Raw genomic sequence first — 17,251 nt, forward strand, 5'->3', positions numbered from 1 at the left:
CTGTGGAGATTCACAGCCAGTAGAGACCTAGGTTCAAAAAAAATTGTTTCACTCACTGTAGGCAGTGAAACCTGTGGTTCTCCAAATCAAGCTTCCCTTGTTTCAATCCTTGTTCTCCCATTACCAGCTACATGACTGTGAGCAAGTCACCTGACCTTGTCAAGCCTCCATTTTTAAATCTGTAACATGGGTTAATAAAAGAATGTGCCTAGGGTTTTTTGTGAGAAATAAATGACATAATCACAACCATAGTGTCTCAGCTCTTCTCAATCCTAGTATATACCTCCCAACTCCAGAAGAAGAATATGACTAGTCTGTCCAAGCACCACATTCTCCTGATCATGACTCGTTTAGGTATGGGTACAGAATCCATGCTAGGTAAATGGGATCCTAGCAGGGGACTTTCTGCTGCAAATACTAAAAAGGAGGGTGCTCTTTCCTTTTGGACACTGAAGAAATAGGAGTCAGCCAGGAACTGTTGACCAATGTGGAAAAACGCAGAACCAAGTGATACACTCACCTGGGCCTGAAGCTACCCTGAGAAGTTTCAGTCACACCAGCAAATAAATTCTTCTGTTGGTGTAAGCCATTCTGAACTGATTAACAGAGTTTTTGACAAAGAGCAAATGTGCAATAAATGTTAGCTATCACTTGAAACATGAAAACAGATCAAATTTTTCCTGCTACCTTATATTCTGTTGCTTTGCTTGGGTTATTTCTTTTTATTTAAAGTTTTATTTTTTTAAATTACAGGTCATTTCAGATATATGCAAAAGCAGAGAAAAAAAGTATCACGGATCCTCATGAACTCCAACAATCATCAATTCATGAATAGTCTTGTTTGGACTATGTCACTCCTACTTATTTCTTTTTCCCTTTTCATTTATATTTTTCAGATCCTTTTATAGTGTTTTCTTGTGTAGTAGACACTGTTGGTGGCCTACCCATCACTCATTTCCCAATTATTCCACCCAGTGATGTTTATTTCTTAAGCTCTCTCATGCAGCCAGAGATATGGACCTGTTTGTATTTAAATCCCAGAGATGGACCTGTTTGGTCTAGGGGTAATTTCATTCCCCTGGTCAGTAACAGGGTCAGGAATGCAATAAATATTGGGTGTTGAAACATGAAAGGGACACTACTGGGGAAGGGAGATACTTATGGACAATTTTCTGCACTTAAGGAGCAGCCACAAAAAATTGTCTCTCTTTTTCCTTTGACTGCTATCCTGTCTGGATGTGATGCTCAGAACTGGAGAAGCTATATTTGCTACTAGTCTGAAGATGAAGCTATTACCAAAGATGACAGAGGACAGGCGGAATGAAGCTGAGACCTTAATAATATTATTGAGCGACTGAATCAAGCAAGTCGAGGGACTGCTCCACCTCTGGACTTGCTGTTCTGAGAGTTAAAAATCTGCTTCATTGTGTAAATCTGTTTGAGTCCAGGTATCTGTTAATTGCTGCTGAAAATAACCAACTTTGCCATCAATACAGACCTATGGCCTGTATAGTCCGAGTTTCAAAAGCTGAGTAAGGAATCATACTGGGATGATGTAACAAAGACACCCTAAAATACAGTGACTTCAACCAGAGAGAAGTTGATTTCTTTCTCATGTTAAGAGTTTGCAGAGGTGTTCCTACCAAATCCCTTTAAAAATAAAACCCATAAATTAATCTCACACATCTCACTTAGTGACATGGCTGCAACCAATTGCAAGGGAAGCTCGGGGATGTAGTTGTTATTCTGGGTGGCCATTTGCCGGTTCTATTACTACAAGGAAAAGGTAGAAATAAATATTGTAACATAGCTACAGTGGCCATAAGGCGTCATCAGAATGCAGTATAGGAAGTCTCAGCTAGAGAAGAAGCAGAGAGGGTTAATTTGATTTGGTTCAACTGACTCTTTAATTAAAACAACTCAGAAATGTAAGCAAAATTCAAAAGAAATGTTCTTAAGTGCCTCCCCACATGATTTAGCAGAACGTACTTACTTAGATATAGGTAAAACTACACATCCCTTTCATCTCTTCTTTTTAGGTGAATCCCAGAAGGAGCTCAGCAATCAGCAATACTTTGTTGGCCCAGTTTATTACCTTGTGTATGTGAAATAACTGAACTTCATTGATTTTCCTTGATTTCAAATCTCCTTTCCTCAGTTAAACTGCATGAGAGTGGTTTAATTATATTTTGCTCACTGGTCACCAGAATCCCATAGCAAGCCCCTACTTCACAAGATGATTATTAATCACAGTAATTCCATTTATGGAAAAATAAAGACAGACAAATAGAGAAAAATGATAGCGCTAAGAGCACAGTATTCTACAGCCCAGCTGAAATGGCTGTTGATAAAGGTTTTGTATAGTTAAGATACAAGCGAGACTTTGATTTAGCGGCAGCAGGTTTTAAATGATGCATGAGAAGCCACCAAAGCAAATCCCTTTCTCCATGGTCCCCTCAGGGTCAAGTACCTTGTTTCAATTATAATTTCACCAAATTGCTGTGTTGCAGCGAATGTTTCAGATTAACAGCAGCATAGCACAGTTCTCTGTGGGACAGAATCAGAAAATCTAGTTCAGAGGTTTGTTGAAATACACTCCAAGACACCCAGATGCAAAACACATTAGAGACTCCAAGATGATGGGAATATTTTGGATTGGTATTCTCCAAAGAGATTACTTTTGCAGAAAACAAGTTTATTATTTATGGTGGTAAATAAGATTTCTCAGTGCAGCCAAGGAGGTTTCTTGCAATTACATTGAGAAGGCACCACAGTGCAGTCCATTATGGAAATCATATTTACATTAATAGAGAAAGCTTTTGTTTGGCCAAAATGTGTATTTCTTTTTAAAGCATACTCATGATGAGTTTGGAAGGGGATACTAAAACGTTTGGTTTGTCTTTTCATTCCAAACGACTCTATTCCTTGGAGAAGCATTTTGTATAGTAAAACACCATTTTGCAAGTTCTACTTCAAATTACCAGTCCAGTTTTTTTAATTTAATGCTTTATTTGAGAAGAAATAATTTCAATTCTAGGTGGTCTTTGGTATGTCCAAAGAACAAAGACAAGGTTGAGGGTTTTATTTAAAAAGAAGAATGTTACTTGTGGTCTTAAGAGAAAGTTCATTGGTATTAGTAAAGCTCTGGGGAGCTGGTAAGCTCCAATTGGTGGGCAATGGCCACAGGTAAATTAGTCCTAGAGTTGCAACAAGTTATCTCAGCAGCTGTAGACAAAACTGGTCTCAGGCTACAGCAAGCAGTTTCAGTAACCAGGCTCAAAGAGAACTACATTCCTGGGGCAATGTTATGTGTCCAAGTACTTTTTCCCCCTAGCTTTTCGAATCTGTTTTAGTTAGGCATGACAAGAACTACCCAATTCATATGATCAATTTGCACAATTATAATAAGAGAATCAACATTTTATGTAAGCACTTAGGCTAAATAAGTAGTATTAAAACCATCCCACATGGCTGACAGGCTTGAAACAATAGAATTTACTCAAATAATGATTACCTGCATCAGAAATACTGTCCACCTAGGTAGTTTCCTAAGTGATTTTTGCCAACACTCTAATTCTACACGCAGTAAACACAAACTGTAAATGTTAAGAAATTGCCCATGGCATAATAGCTATCTTCCAAACTTCTCATATGTTAAGGCTACTTTTTTTCTAATCATTTGAAGTTACAGAGAAGGTAAGATTCTTTCAAGGGGTTTGGTGAGTTCTTTTCAAAGTTTTATTCCTTAGATAATACCTTTGTAATCAAATAGACCGGGCTAAGTCCCAGCCTCATTCCTTGTCAACTGGATAACTTCAGAAAAGTGTTTTAACTTCTTCAAATGCTAGTTTCTTCCACTATAACATGAGGATAGTAAACACTGACCATGAAGGGTGATCATAAGGATTAATGAGATAAGGTGTGTAAAGATAGCCTCACTCATGGCAACGGTCACTGCTCAGCAAGAGAATGTAGCCCTTATCACTATATTGCTGAGATTTTATTAACTAACCTTTTGCCCTATTAATTTCATGACCCCTTTTAAAAATAGGTAAGTGTCAGAAGAAGATCCTATAATGTCAATGTGTGTCCTATAAAGGTTAATTAGGACTCCAAGATATCTCAAACTTAATTGTTCATATGCCCATTTAATGATTTTCTCTCTATTTTCCTTTTTTTCCCCCCAAAATACATGTCTCTTTTCTAAGCTCTAAATGAAGAGCATGTGACCATTCCTCAATGAGCTCCGTTACATGTTTTGGATTGTTTGGTTGAGAACTAGCTTGAGTACTTTTTAGACAAATTGTGGTCATTTCACCATCCACTCTCTTCTGACTCAGAATATGGAATTTGTTCAGTGCGTTTTCAAAAAATCCACATTTCTGTTTCAGGTAAAGAAAAACATCTGTGTTGGGCAGAAGTATTTCTCCACTTCTAGTAGTCTCAGGTACTAAGGTCCCGACTGACTCCAAAGAGTTATTGCCTCTCTATAGATTCCTTTGGGGGCTCTATTTATTCTACTTTCTCCCCTCACTGGTAAAATTTGTGTTTTTTTTTTTTTTTATAAAAGAGAACTTGCTTTTACTTGCAAAGATTATTTGAGCCTCTTTGACAGCTAGAAATGATCCTTCCATGGAAAGTCTTCCACTGGCTTCCAAAGGACTAAAGCTTAAATTTGGGAATTTCTTTTTCAGGTTCATTACCAGAATTTCTAGAGTAACTTCACTTCCAAAAACAGAAAGATCAAGGATAGCATTTACAGAGCTGAAGATCTTGTCACTAAAATGAGAGACTGTGAGTTCAGCATGTCCAGCCTTCCTTGTTAGCTGTTGTTTATGTCTGATGATATTCTCTGCAACTTTTTTTTTCTTTGCATGTTACAGATGCAGCTCCCTGGGATTCTTGTTGGATATATCACATCTTTAACATCTCCACCCTCATTCTTAATATCTTGGAAGTGCCTCTTCACTAATGTGGCCAATAATTAATCACTAAAAAGGCCAAACGGAAGACCAGCAACTACAACTGTTCTTTCAAAGCTTTGGATTCCTTGACATTCAAAACTGATGCCCTTTGGATGTTTCCACTTCTGGCCAATGCACCAAAATGTTACAGTTTTGCCAATGCACCACAATGTAGCAGTGTCTCATAGCCAGTAGCCCGAGATATCACCCGGAAGTTCTCTGTTTCACTACCAAGAAAGTTAAGGAGTGTGGACACCAAGGGTGAGGTTGGAGCGAAAGTTTAATAAGCAAAAGAAGAAAGCTCTCCGCTGCAGAGAGGGGACCCGGAAGAGGGGCTGCCACCAGTCCAGTGTTAAGAGGACACCCCATGGGGACTTGCCATGGGTCAAATGTTCAAGTATTACCATATTGGGCATATTGGGAGTAGAAGGCTCCAAAGGACCAGAAGTTTTATCCATAGTGATGGCTGTAGTAGCATATCCAAGGCTTCAAGTGAGTCTTTCTTTTTTTTTTTTTTTTTGGCTTAGGGGGTGGAATCTTATTTTTGACTAATTCCCTCTGGGCATTATTTCTAAAGAAGAGAAATTTAAGATCTAACTTCCATATAGGGGGGTTATGCTCATTAATCCCACTCCTTATGATTGTAAATTGAAGAGAGAGAATGTTCCCCCAAAGGAATGAAGGTTGGAGGAAAACCTTTAGCCCTTCTTTTCAGAAGTAATTTATCTGACAAGGATGGCAGAAGACCAATTATTGGACTCTGCTTTCTTTGGCCTTCTCTCTTCCTATACTCCATACCTCCAGCAAGCACTTATGTATTCTTGGGCTTGACAAGGGTGAGGTCAGGTGCAATCTTCTATCCAGCTGATGGCTCTGTCCACTCTACCAAGTCAACTCTTCCCAAGTTTAGGCTCCAAAGTCCAGTTACAGGGTTAGAATATAATAAAGCCCATTTCGATTTCCAGTCTAAACTGCATTCTACAATTTGGCTTCATTGGCAATGCAGCACGTATCTGAATCTCCATCTCACTCCTCATTCTGAACTTGGAGATTTGATTATCTCCCACAAACCCCATACCTCATATGGTTTTCATATAGCCATCTTGCATTTGACCCTAATTTACCTCTCCAGCCATATCGATCTCTCTTTTAATCATCCAAGTATATATACTTTTATTTTCCCAACATCCTTAGGTTTTTGTGTCCATTGAAGATTTAACTGGTGGCTTATAATCCATCCATGTGGGCATTCACAATGTTTTTTAATAATGAGTTTAATACAACTAATATAATTTATGAAACTCTGTCGTTGCTGAATATGACATAAAAATTTAGGTGAAAAGCAAAGTAGCTTTGGGCAAGGGGTTGAAGAAGTGACCCTACACAAGGTTTAGTCAATAAGGAGAAAACCCAGTAAATCCAACAAGAGAAGGCTGCTTCTACTAGCCCCACTTCTAACAAATGTTATTGATCTTTTAAGGGTTTGCGCTTAGGCTGCCCAGGCTTCTCCCATCCCAGCCGTATCCCATCCTGCCATGTAACTTGTCTTCTCCCTCTTTTCCAACCTTCCCTACACAATTCAAAAATTAGAGATGCCCTACCGTCATCCAAGTTCTCTTCTAAACTGCAAATGCCCAAGGGATGGTAAAGCCCATCAGTGATTTATGCAATGGTCTGAATTACTTGCTCTCCTCTGTTTTCTCATCTTCAGCCTGGTCTTAGCTCATGTATTGCTACAGAATCTTTTTTTTTTTTTTTTTTTTTTTTTTTTTTTTTTTGAGACGGAGTCTTGCTCTTTCGCCCAGGCTGGAGTGCAGTGGCCCGATCTCAGCTCACTGCAAGCTCCGCCTCCTGGGTTCACGCCATTCTCCTGCCTCAGCCTCCCGAGTAGCTGGGACTACAGGCGCCCGCCACCACGCCCGGCTAATTTTTTCTATTTTTAGTAGAGACGGGGTTTCACCGTGTTAGCTAGGATGGTCTCGATCTCCTGACCTCGTGATCCGCCCGCCTCGGCCTCCCAAAGTACTGGGATTACAGGCGTGAGCCACCGCGCCCGGCCCAGAATCTTGAATACATGTGACAGAAACCTGTTTTAGCAAACCAAAGTTAATAAGAAAGAAAGGAAGAAAGAAATGTATTGGAAAGGCTTTAGATAGCTCCCAGAATTAAAGGCAGAGTGAACAATACAATTCTGGTAGAGTAGGAACCAGGGTATATCTGGGGAAACTCAGCAGCATGAAGTTACAAATGGTCATTCCAAAACTACCATCTGATGACGTTGAGTTAAGTTCCTGAGTATTGCTGCTCACTTCTTCATATTACTGTTCTAGTGTGTGTTCCAAGGGGAATTGGGGATGGTTCTGTGACTGACAGTTTATTAAAATCCCCAGCCCAAAGGAAGGAAAGCTAGGAAAACAGTGGAGTTCCTGGTACTTCATCTATGAGCATTTCTGCCCCAAAAGCTACAAGTCTAAATGCTACATATATTATTACAAGAGCAAATGTTGAACACTGCAAAAATCAAAGAATTACAATTAGAAGATATGTTCCAATACCTTGATTGCTTTAAACACTGGAACATTGCTGCCGATCTTGTGTGCTATTATTCATCCATTCAGTCACCATTTAGGTATCCTAAGCACATGCCACACAAGGGGCAAGAGTGAACAAGATAGACAGGGTTCCTGCCTTCATAGAGACTACTGTCTGATGTGGAAGAGGGACTGTTTAACAACCGCTTAAACCAGGGATAAAATGCTATCAAAGGGGAAAGAGAGGATGCTAGGAAAGCCTATAGACAGAGCAATTCATGTGGTCCAGGAATACTAAAGGCTTTGGGAAGAAGTGGCTTTTAAGCTTAGACCAAAAGAATGTGTTTGAGGGAAAAAGAAAATGTCTTGCTGTTGGTTCCCAAATTACACAATACACAGCAACGTGACCTCCGGTGTGTGCCCTTACCTCTTAGGGCCACAGTTCTTAATCTATAAAACAGGGCCAGGTTATTATTTACCTCATTAGTGCTGTTGTGAGGATCACAGTCTGAGGTGTCATAAGATAATTTCCTGACCTGTGTTTATATTTTTTCTTTTTCTTTTTTTTTCTTTTATTATTATTATACTTTAAGTTTTAGGGTACATGTGCACAATGTGCAGGTTAGTTACATATGTATACATGTGACATGCTGGTGTGCTGCACCCATTAACTCATCATTTAGCATTAGGTATATTTCCTAATGCTATCCCTCCCCCCTCCCCCCACCCCACAACAGGCCCCAGAGTGTGACGTTCCCCTTCCTGTGTCCATGTTTTCTCATTGTTCAATTCCCACCTATGAGTGAGAATATGTGGTGTTTGGTTTTTTGTTCTTATGATAGTTTACTGAGAATGATGATTTCCAATTTCATCCATGTCCCTACAAAGGACATGAACTCATCATTTTTTATGGCTGCATAGTATTCCATGGTGTATATGTGCCACATTTTCTTAATCCAGTCTATCATTGTTGGACATTTGGGTTGGTTCCAAGTCTTTGCTATTGTGAATAGAGCCGCAATAAACATACGTGTGCATGTGTCTTTATAGCAGCATGATTTATAGTCCTTTGGGTATATACCCAGTAATGGGATGGCTGGGTCAAATGGTATTTCTAGTTCTACATCCCTGAGGAATTGCCACACTGACTTCCACAATGGTTGAACTAGTTTACAGTCCCACCAACAGTGTCAAAGTGTTCCTATTTCTCCACATCCTCTCCAGCACCTGTTGTTTCCTGACTTTTTAATGATTGCCATTCTAACTGGTGTGAGATGGTGTTTCATTGTGGTTTTGATTTGCATTTCTCTGATGGCCAGTGATGGTGAGCATTTTTTCATGTGTTTTTTGGCTGCATAAATGTCTTCTTTTGAGAAGTGTCTGTTCATGTCCTTCGCCCACTTTTTGATGGGGTTGTTTGTTTTTTCTTGTAAATTTGTTTGAGTTCATTGTAGATTCTGGATATTAGCCCTTTGTCAGATGAGTAGGTTGTGAAAATTTTCTCCCATTCTGTAGGTTGCCTGTTCACTCTGATGGTAGTTTCTTTTGCTGTGCAGAAGCTCTTTAGATTAATTAGATCCCATTTGTCAATTTTGGCTTTTGTTGCCATTGCCTTTGGTGTTTTAGACATGAAGTCCTTGCCCATGCCTATGTCCTGAATGGTAATGCCTAGGTTTTCTTCTGGGGTTTTTATGGTTTTAGGTCTAACGTTTAAGTCTTTAATCCATCTTGAATTAATTTTTGTATAAGGTGTAAGGAAGGGATCCAGTTTCAGCTTTCTACATATGGCTAGCCAGTTTTCCCAGCACCATTTATTAAATAAGGAATCCTTTCCCCATTGCTTGTTTTTCTCAGGTTTGTCAAAGATCAGATAGTTGTAGATATGTGGTGTTATTCCTGAGGGCTCTGTTCTGTTCCATTGATCTATATCTCTGTTTTGGTACCAGTACCATGCTGTTTTGGTTACTGTAGCCTTGTAGTATAGTTTGAAGTCAGGTAGCGTGATGCCTCCAGCTGTGTTCTTTTGGCTTAGGATTGACTTGGCAATGCGGGATTTTTTTGGTTCCATATGAACTTTAAAGTAGTTTTTTCCAATTCTGTGAAGAAAGTCATTGGTAGCTTGATGGGGATGGCATTGAATCTATAAATTACCTTGGGCAGTATGACCATTTTCACGACAGTGGGGTGTTAAAGTCTCCCATTATTATTGTGTGGGAGTCTAAGTCTCTTTGTAGGTCACTAAGGACTTGCTTTGTGAATCTGGGTGCTCCTGTATTGGGTGCATATATATTTAGGATAGTTAGCTCTTCTTGTTGAATTGATCCCTTTAGCATTATGTAATGGCCTTCTTTGTCTCTTTTGATCTTTGTTGGTTTAAAGTCTGTTTTATCAGAGACTAGGATTGCAACCCCTGCCTTTTTTTGTTTTCCATTTGCTTGGTAGATCTTCCTCCATCCTTTTATTTTGAGCCTATGTGTGTCTCTGCACATGAGATGGGTTTCCTGAATACAGCACACTGATGGGTCTTGACTCTTTATCCAATTTGCCAGTCTGTGTCTTTTAATTGGGGCATTTAGTCCATTTACATTTAAGGTTAATATTGTTATGTGTGAATTTGATCCTGTCATTATGATGTTAGCTGGTTATTTTGCTCGTTAGTTGATGCAGTTTCTTCCTAGCCTTGATGGTCTTTACAATTTGGCATGATTTTGCAGTGGCTGGTACCAGTTATTACTTTCCATGTTTAGTGCTTCCTTCAGGAGCTCTTTTAGGGCAGGCCTGGTGGTGACAAAATCTCTCAGCATTTGCTTGTCTGTAAAGTATTTTATTTCTCCTTCACTTATGAAGCTTAGTTTGGCTAGATATGAAATTCTGGGTTGAAAATTCTTTTCTTTAAGAATGTTGAATATTGGCCCCCACTCTCTTCTGGCTTGTAGAGTTTCTGCCGAGAGATCCGCTGTTAGTCTGATGGGCTTCCCTTTGTGGGTAACCCGACCTTTCTCTCTGGCTGCCCTTAACATTTTTTCCTTCATTTCAACTTTGGTGAATCTGACAATTATGTGTCTTGGAGTTGCTCTTCTTGAGGAGTATCTTTGTGGTGTTCTCTGCATTTCCTGAATCTGAATGTTGGCCTGCCTTGCTAGATTGGGGAAGTTCTCCTGGATAATATCTTGCAGAGTGTTTTCCAACTTGGTTCCATTCTCCCCGTTACTTTCAGGTACACCAATCAGACGTAGATTTGGTCTTTTCACATAGTCCCATATTTCTTGGAGGCTTTGTTCGTTTCTTTTTATTCTTTTTTCTCTAAACTTCCCTTCTCGCTTCATTTCATTCATTTCATCTTCCATCACTGATACCCTTTCTTCCAGTTGATTGCATCAGCTCCTGAGGCTTCTACATTCTTCACGTAGTTCTCGAGCCTTGGTTTTCAGCTCAATCAGCTCCTTTAAGCACTTCTCTGTATTGGTTATTCTAGTTATACATTCGTCTAAATTTTTTTCAAAGTTTTTAACTTCTTTGCCTTTGGTTTGAATTTCCTCCTGTAGCTCGGAGTAATTTGATCGTCTGAAGCCTTCTTCTCTCAGCTGGTCAAAGTCATTCTCCATCCAGCTTTGTTCCGTTGCTGGTGAGGAACTGCATTCCTTTGGAGGAGGAGAGGCGCTCTGCTTTTTAGAGTTTCCAGTTTTTCTGCTCTGTTTTTTCCCCAACTTTGTGGTTTTATCTACTTTTGGTCTTTGATGATGGTGATGTGCAGATGGGTTTTTGGTGTGGATGTCCTTTCTGTTTGTTAGTTTTCCTTCTAACAGACAGGACCCTCAGCTGCCAGTCTGTTGGAGTTTGCCAGAGGTCCACTCCAGACCCTGTTTGCCTGGGTATCCGCAGTGGTGGCTGCAGAACAGCGGATTTTCGTGAACGGCGAATGCTGCTGTCTAATCGTTCCTCTGGAAGTTTTGTCTCAGAGGAATACCCGGCCGTGTGAGGTGTCAGTCTGCCCCTACTGGGAGGTGCCTCCCAGTTAGGCTGCTCAGGGGTCAGGGGTCAGGGACCCACCTGAGGAGGCAGTCTGCCCGTTCTCAGATCTCCAGCTGCGTGCTGGGAGAACCTTCAAAGCTGTCAGACAGGGACATTTAAGTCTGCAGAGGTTACTGCTGTCTTTTTGTTTGTCTCTGCCCTGCCCCCAGAGGTGGAGCCTACAGAGGCAGGCAGGCCTCCATGAGCTGTGGTGGGCTCCACCCAGTTCGAGCTTCCCCGCTGCTTTGTTTACCTAAGCAAGCCTGGGCAATGGCGGGCGCCCCTCCCCCAGCCTCACTGCCACCTTGCAGTTTGATCTCAGACTGCTGTGCTAGCAATCAGTGAGACTCTGTGGGCGTAGGACCCTCAGAGCCATGTGCGGGATATAATCTCCTGGTGCGCCGTTTTTTAAGCCCATCGGAAAAGCCCAGTGTTAGGGTGGGAGTGAACTGATTTTCCAGGTGCTGTCTGTCACCCCTTTCTTTGACTAGGAAAGGGAACTCCCTGATCCCTTGCACTTCCCGAGTGAGGCAATGCCTCGCCCTGCTTCGGCTCGTGCACGGTGCACTGCACCCACTGTCCTGCGCCCACTGTCTGGCACTCCCTAGTGAGATGAACCCGGTACCTCAGATGGAAATGCAGAAATCACCTGTCTTCTGCGTCGCTCACGCTGGGAGCTGTAGACTGGAGCTGTTCCTATTCGGCCATCTTGGCACACTCCTCTTATGTTTTTTCTTTGCTCATGATAGTGTTGGTTACTGAATGAGACTCAATTATATAATGATCATTTGTTACCTATCAGGACTTTTTTGGTTATAGATGAATGAACCCCAGTATGAAAATCCCTCAGTAAAAAAGGGAAATTTAGAGAGGTTATTTTGATATTTCACATAACAGTTAGGCAGTAAGAATGGCAGGGAGGAAGCAGGTCTTGGAAAGGAGGTACTCAGGGGCTCAAATGCAGCCAAGACACTTAACTCTTTCTGCCTGTCAACTTCAATTTCTGGCTCACTGACTTTTCCTATAAGGAGGAAAACTTGGCCATGGCAACTCTCAAGTTTCACCTTTCACAACTTCAGTCCCTGGAGAATGAAAATCTCAATCATTAGGGCCCCACATTCAAGAATCTGATCCCAGAGAAGGGCTTCAGTTGACCTTGTTGGAGTCAGATACTCACCTCTGGATAAACTAGCAGTCAGCAGAAAAGAGGGTACTAGAGTATAAAACAGTGGCTCCTACAGCAACCAGCGAAAAAATGTTTAACAGAGCCATTCTCAAAAGAAGGAGACACAGGTAGAGCCAAGCAGAAAATCCCACAAATGTGGGCTAGATCCTTTTTTTTTTTTAATGCAAGTTCCTTCTTTAAAATGATGCTAAAGCTGCAACTAATTGAATAAACAAAGCACACAAATTCTTTTAAAAGCTGAAATTCTGTTTGGGGACAAAAATCATTACCTGGGTTTCAGAAATCACTGAGCACACATTCATTAGCTTTGCTCATGCAAAAGTTTCCCTGCAGACCTGTAGTTCAATGCCCCAATCTAATTCCTTAGACTCTAGCTTTCTTTAAGGGGTAGGGAGTAGGGTGGGGGTAAAAGCTGTAGTGCGATACAGTATTTAAAAAATAACCCTAAACAGGCATTGTTGCTGAGAGCTTCTCTGTGGCCCTAACTAAGAATATCACAGAACTTAGTAAACTAAGTTGGGAATTACGAGCCATGCCCTGGAGACCTCTGAAGTGTGTCTGCTCCCACACTTAATGATCAAAACCACACTCCCACAAGTGACTGTTTTGTGAAGATGTCTAACAAGAAGTGAGAAAGAGGAGAAAAAGGGAGAGGAGGAAGAAAAGAGAGAGGGGGATTGGGGAGAAAAATGAAGGAGACAGGAAAATGACAGCAGTCTGACCTGCGCAATGCTGTAACATCTTCCTTAAAAGAGCATGTTTCATGTGAACACTTCAACCTGTGGAGATTTTTCTAGAAGCTTACTGATGCCAATTTCCTTTTAACTGAAGAATCAAATCTTTCACCAACTGTTCCTAAAATGTATTAGAGGGGGCAGGAAGTACATCTTTCATCCAGGGACTGTCAAAGTGTGGGGCTTGTGCCACTGCCTGAAATTACCTCGGGTGACCCCCATAGGGGTGCCTAAATAACATCGCATCCCAGGGTAAACCGTTACTCTTTTTTGGTTCACTTTTAACCCCTCTGAATTAATATGTGACAGTGTTTTGCACTTTTACATATTTATTACTTCTCTAACACCAATTCTACCCCCTGTTGTACAGAAAGAGCAGACACTCGGCTAGGCAGGAGGACCTAGATAGAACTGAGTAACATTGGTGTGTTTCATTGCATTGAATATCCCAATAATGTTCAATTTTAGGCTAGGAATATCGGTCTTCCTTTGAGAGTAGGCATGTAAAACTGCTTCCTAAAATTTTTTTTGTAGTTCAAAAAAGGCAGTAAATTGAAAGAAAAATATCAACAGTGGTGGTACCAGATGTTCCAAAAGTACTCCTAGTTACTAAGTATGTATGTTTCTAGGTCCATGGGTCAAAAGCAAGACTCCATGTTCCCAACCCATGTCAGTGTGAGAATAACAGTCAAATATTTTAGGTAAGAAGAGTGTCTGTGGCTTCTAAGGCCTTTGCCAGAGCTTCTTGGATTTTAAAATAAATCTTAAGAGCTGCTTCTTTCCTTCAGTCCAAGATTGTATTTTCCCTTATGAAGTGCTTACACTGATGATAATAAAGATTATAATGATTTAGAATCCCATAGAGGTTTCCTCTGAAAATCTTTAGTTTAAGAAGATATTTTGGAGTCTGTGATAGAAAGAATGCCAAGGTTCAGGATTTGACTAATGAAAAGCTTAAAATGGATTGCAGAACTGCCTCACCTCCTATTAATGATGAAACACTGGAAAATATGGGACCATATTGGGAAATGGTCACCAAAGGGACATTTCCCTACAATTCATGCTGGGAAACTTCATGAGGAGAAGACACAGAAAACCTGGAAACTGCTGGTGGAAAAATAGTTACGGATCTCTTCGCCAACTTCTAAAAATAATAAGCAATAAATGTTAACCAACTGTGGACCCTTATAGTTATTTTTAAAATCAACAGAAATAAAATGGAAGACTTAATTTCCATTACGATGACCTTATCAAAAGCCCCAAATTATTTTATTTGAAAGAAAATGTCACTTAAAAATAAAAACCAGTCACATTCAACAAATAAATAATGAAACCAGAACCCTGCTCAGTGAGGTTTTTGTCGGTTCAGCTTGCCGATTTTGTTCTCCCTGAAATAAAATACATCTTAGCTTGCTTTCCCCTTTAAACAAAAAATCACAGCAACTACATTTATTACATTCTCCTGAGTCTTTGGTCTTGCTTCTTTATTTGAATTTCTCTTCTTTTTTATGCACAGGTCTTTAAAAAATTACCTCAAAGCTTTTTGAGCAAGGCGTAGGATGTTTTGAGCAAGGGATGGGAGGTTAAAATAAATCTTAGTGCATTTATTTAGTAGATTACAAATACAAGGAGTGAAGAGCAACAGAAGAATGATTTAACAGTTCAAGACAAAGAAGTGGTCATAAGCCTCTGTAAGATTGAATGCCCGGTCAGATTCCCACAGGGGCTGGATGGGGAAGGTGGAGGCCTGGTTACAAGACCCAGTGCATTCTAGAATTCTACCAGGTGCTATTATATATTTGTACCAGGTGCTATTGTTACAAGACCTTTGGGGTGTTGATTTTCTGGCCAGAAACCTCTGTGGCCTTTGCTCGAGTTCTTGTCCTGTGTCCAGGAAGACTGAGGTACACAGACAAAAGGAGGGTAAACAAGATGAAGAGGAGATTTATTAAGTGTTAGAATAGCTCAGAGGAGACCCGCAGTGATTAGCTCCTATCTGTAGGCAGGTCATCCCATCAAGTGTTCAGCTCTCAGCAGAGAGGAGTCCCTGGAGAGGGTTGCTACTTTCTACAGCTGATGTTCCTGACTCTCTGCAGGTCCCTGAAGCTCTTAGCAGAGAGGATAGCTCCTCTCTGCTGCTGGTTGTCCAGTCATCTCCAGTTATCAGCAGAGAGGATAACTCCTCTCTGCAGCTGGTCCTCTCATCGTCTCTCCATCCTCTCTGACCTCTGCCCTGCTCTGGCTGAACCTGAGGCTTTTATGGGCCTCAGAGGAGGGGAAGTATGTGCTAACTCGTCCATGGGCAGCCATGGGCAGGCCCAGGAAAAAGCACCATGAATTCTCCCTCCAGTAGGCAGGGCTGGCAGCTCAGTTCCCAGGCTTCAGGTCTGCCCCAGCCTGAAGGTGGAGCTTCTCTGGGCCCCCCCACCTTCTGCCCAGGAGGCTTTCTGCCTCCTATGACCATCCATGCCACCCAGGCTGCTGGCACCAAGGTGCACCTGCAGGCCAGCTCCCAGCTGTCCTCAACCCCCCTCAACTTCCCCTCCCATGCTCCTCTATTACCAAAGTCCTGAGGGGCCAGGGCAGCAGGGGGCTGGCATGTCAGCACTGCCCTCTGGGTGCACACACCCGGCTGGGCTGTGACAGTGGCTGGGCTTGGCCCCAACTCCACTCAGAGATTGGAGTGGGAGCCAGGAGTTGGGGGAGGCCAGGCAGCTGGAACAGGCACCTCAGAGCCTGCAAGGGCAAGTGGGGCCTTTGAGGCCCCCTAAGAGTGCAGGGATGCCTGGATCTACAGCCCCAGCTTGCACAGCTGGAGCTGCACCAGGGTCGGGGCTCCTGCCTACTTTGTGAAGCAGGAGGCCCAGATCTGCACCCAGGACTTGGGTGGCTGCAGCCCTGCTCAGGAGAACAGGCTTCCTGCCTACTCTCAGCTCCCAGAAGCAAGGGGTGCCTAGGTTGCAGCCACAGCTTGGGCAGCTGCAGATGCAACTGGGGAGCTCCCACCCCACTAACTTGGAAGGGGTAGGGCTCCTGCTTGTCCCTGGTTCCTGCTGGCTCCATGGAGCATGGCACCTGGCCCAGCCCCCTCACAGCCTGGGGTTGGGGATCCAGGTCCTTGCTGGGTCTGGGCCAGCATCCAGGGCAGGGACAATGTTGCTGCAAGCTCCCCCTGTGGCCCTGGTGCTTGGGGCGACCCAGAGCTCCCCTTCACCTGGTGCGACGCAGCCCAGCCCCATCATGGTGGCCCCAGGGCAGTGGGCTGCAGGTGTGGGCCTCTCCACCTCCCTGTGCCCTCCCTGCAGTGGCCAGTGTGATGGCAGCAGCCACAGCAGATGGCCCATCGCTGCCATCACTATTATGTGTTTAGCATCTCTGTAACACCAATACATGCAGATATATGTATTCTAGAATATAATAATTACAGACGATTCTAGATTGAGATACAATGCATTCTAGAATACAATGCATAGTGGTGGTGCACATACACATACATTGGCTACATGGGGCAGTTCAATAGAGCAATTGCATGTAGTTGCCATGTTGGGCATAAAGAGTCTTGCTTTGAATTTTTCCCAAGTTGGCTGGAAATCTGGTTATTGTTGTTTTTAATATGAAACATCAGGTTTCTAACTGTTGCCAACTAATTCAAAACATTTATTTTTATTATTTTCCGTAAGTTGTTGGGGTAAAGGTGGTTTTTGGTTACATGTATAAGTTCTTTAGTGATCTGTGAGATTTTGGTGTATCCATCAACCGAGCAGGATACACCACACCATATTTGTGGTCTTTTATCCCTCGCCCCTCTCCCACTCCTCCCTGCAA

General features: G+C 42.1%; 1 protein-coding gene and 1 pseudogene across 1 annotated transcript in view; both read right to left on the bottom strand.

The window, feature by feature from the left end:
- FRMD4B (FERM domain containing 4B) overlaps positions 1-17,251 on the bottom strand; it is a 372,987-nt gene that overhangs the window by 299,293 nt on the left and 56,443 nt on the right. The window lies entirely within an intron of this gene.
- LOC100967859 (RNA-binding protein 43-like) lies at positions 434-16,770 on the bottom strand (annotated as a pseudogene).

Source organism: Pan paniscus, chromosome 2 (genome assembly GCF_029289425.2).
Source record: "Pan paniscus chromosome 2, NHGRI_mPanPan1-v2.0_pri, whole genome shotgun sequence".
NCBI lineage: Eukaryota > Metazoa > Chordata > Mammalia > Primates > Hominidae > Pan > Pan paniscus.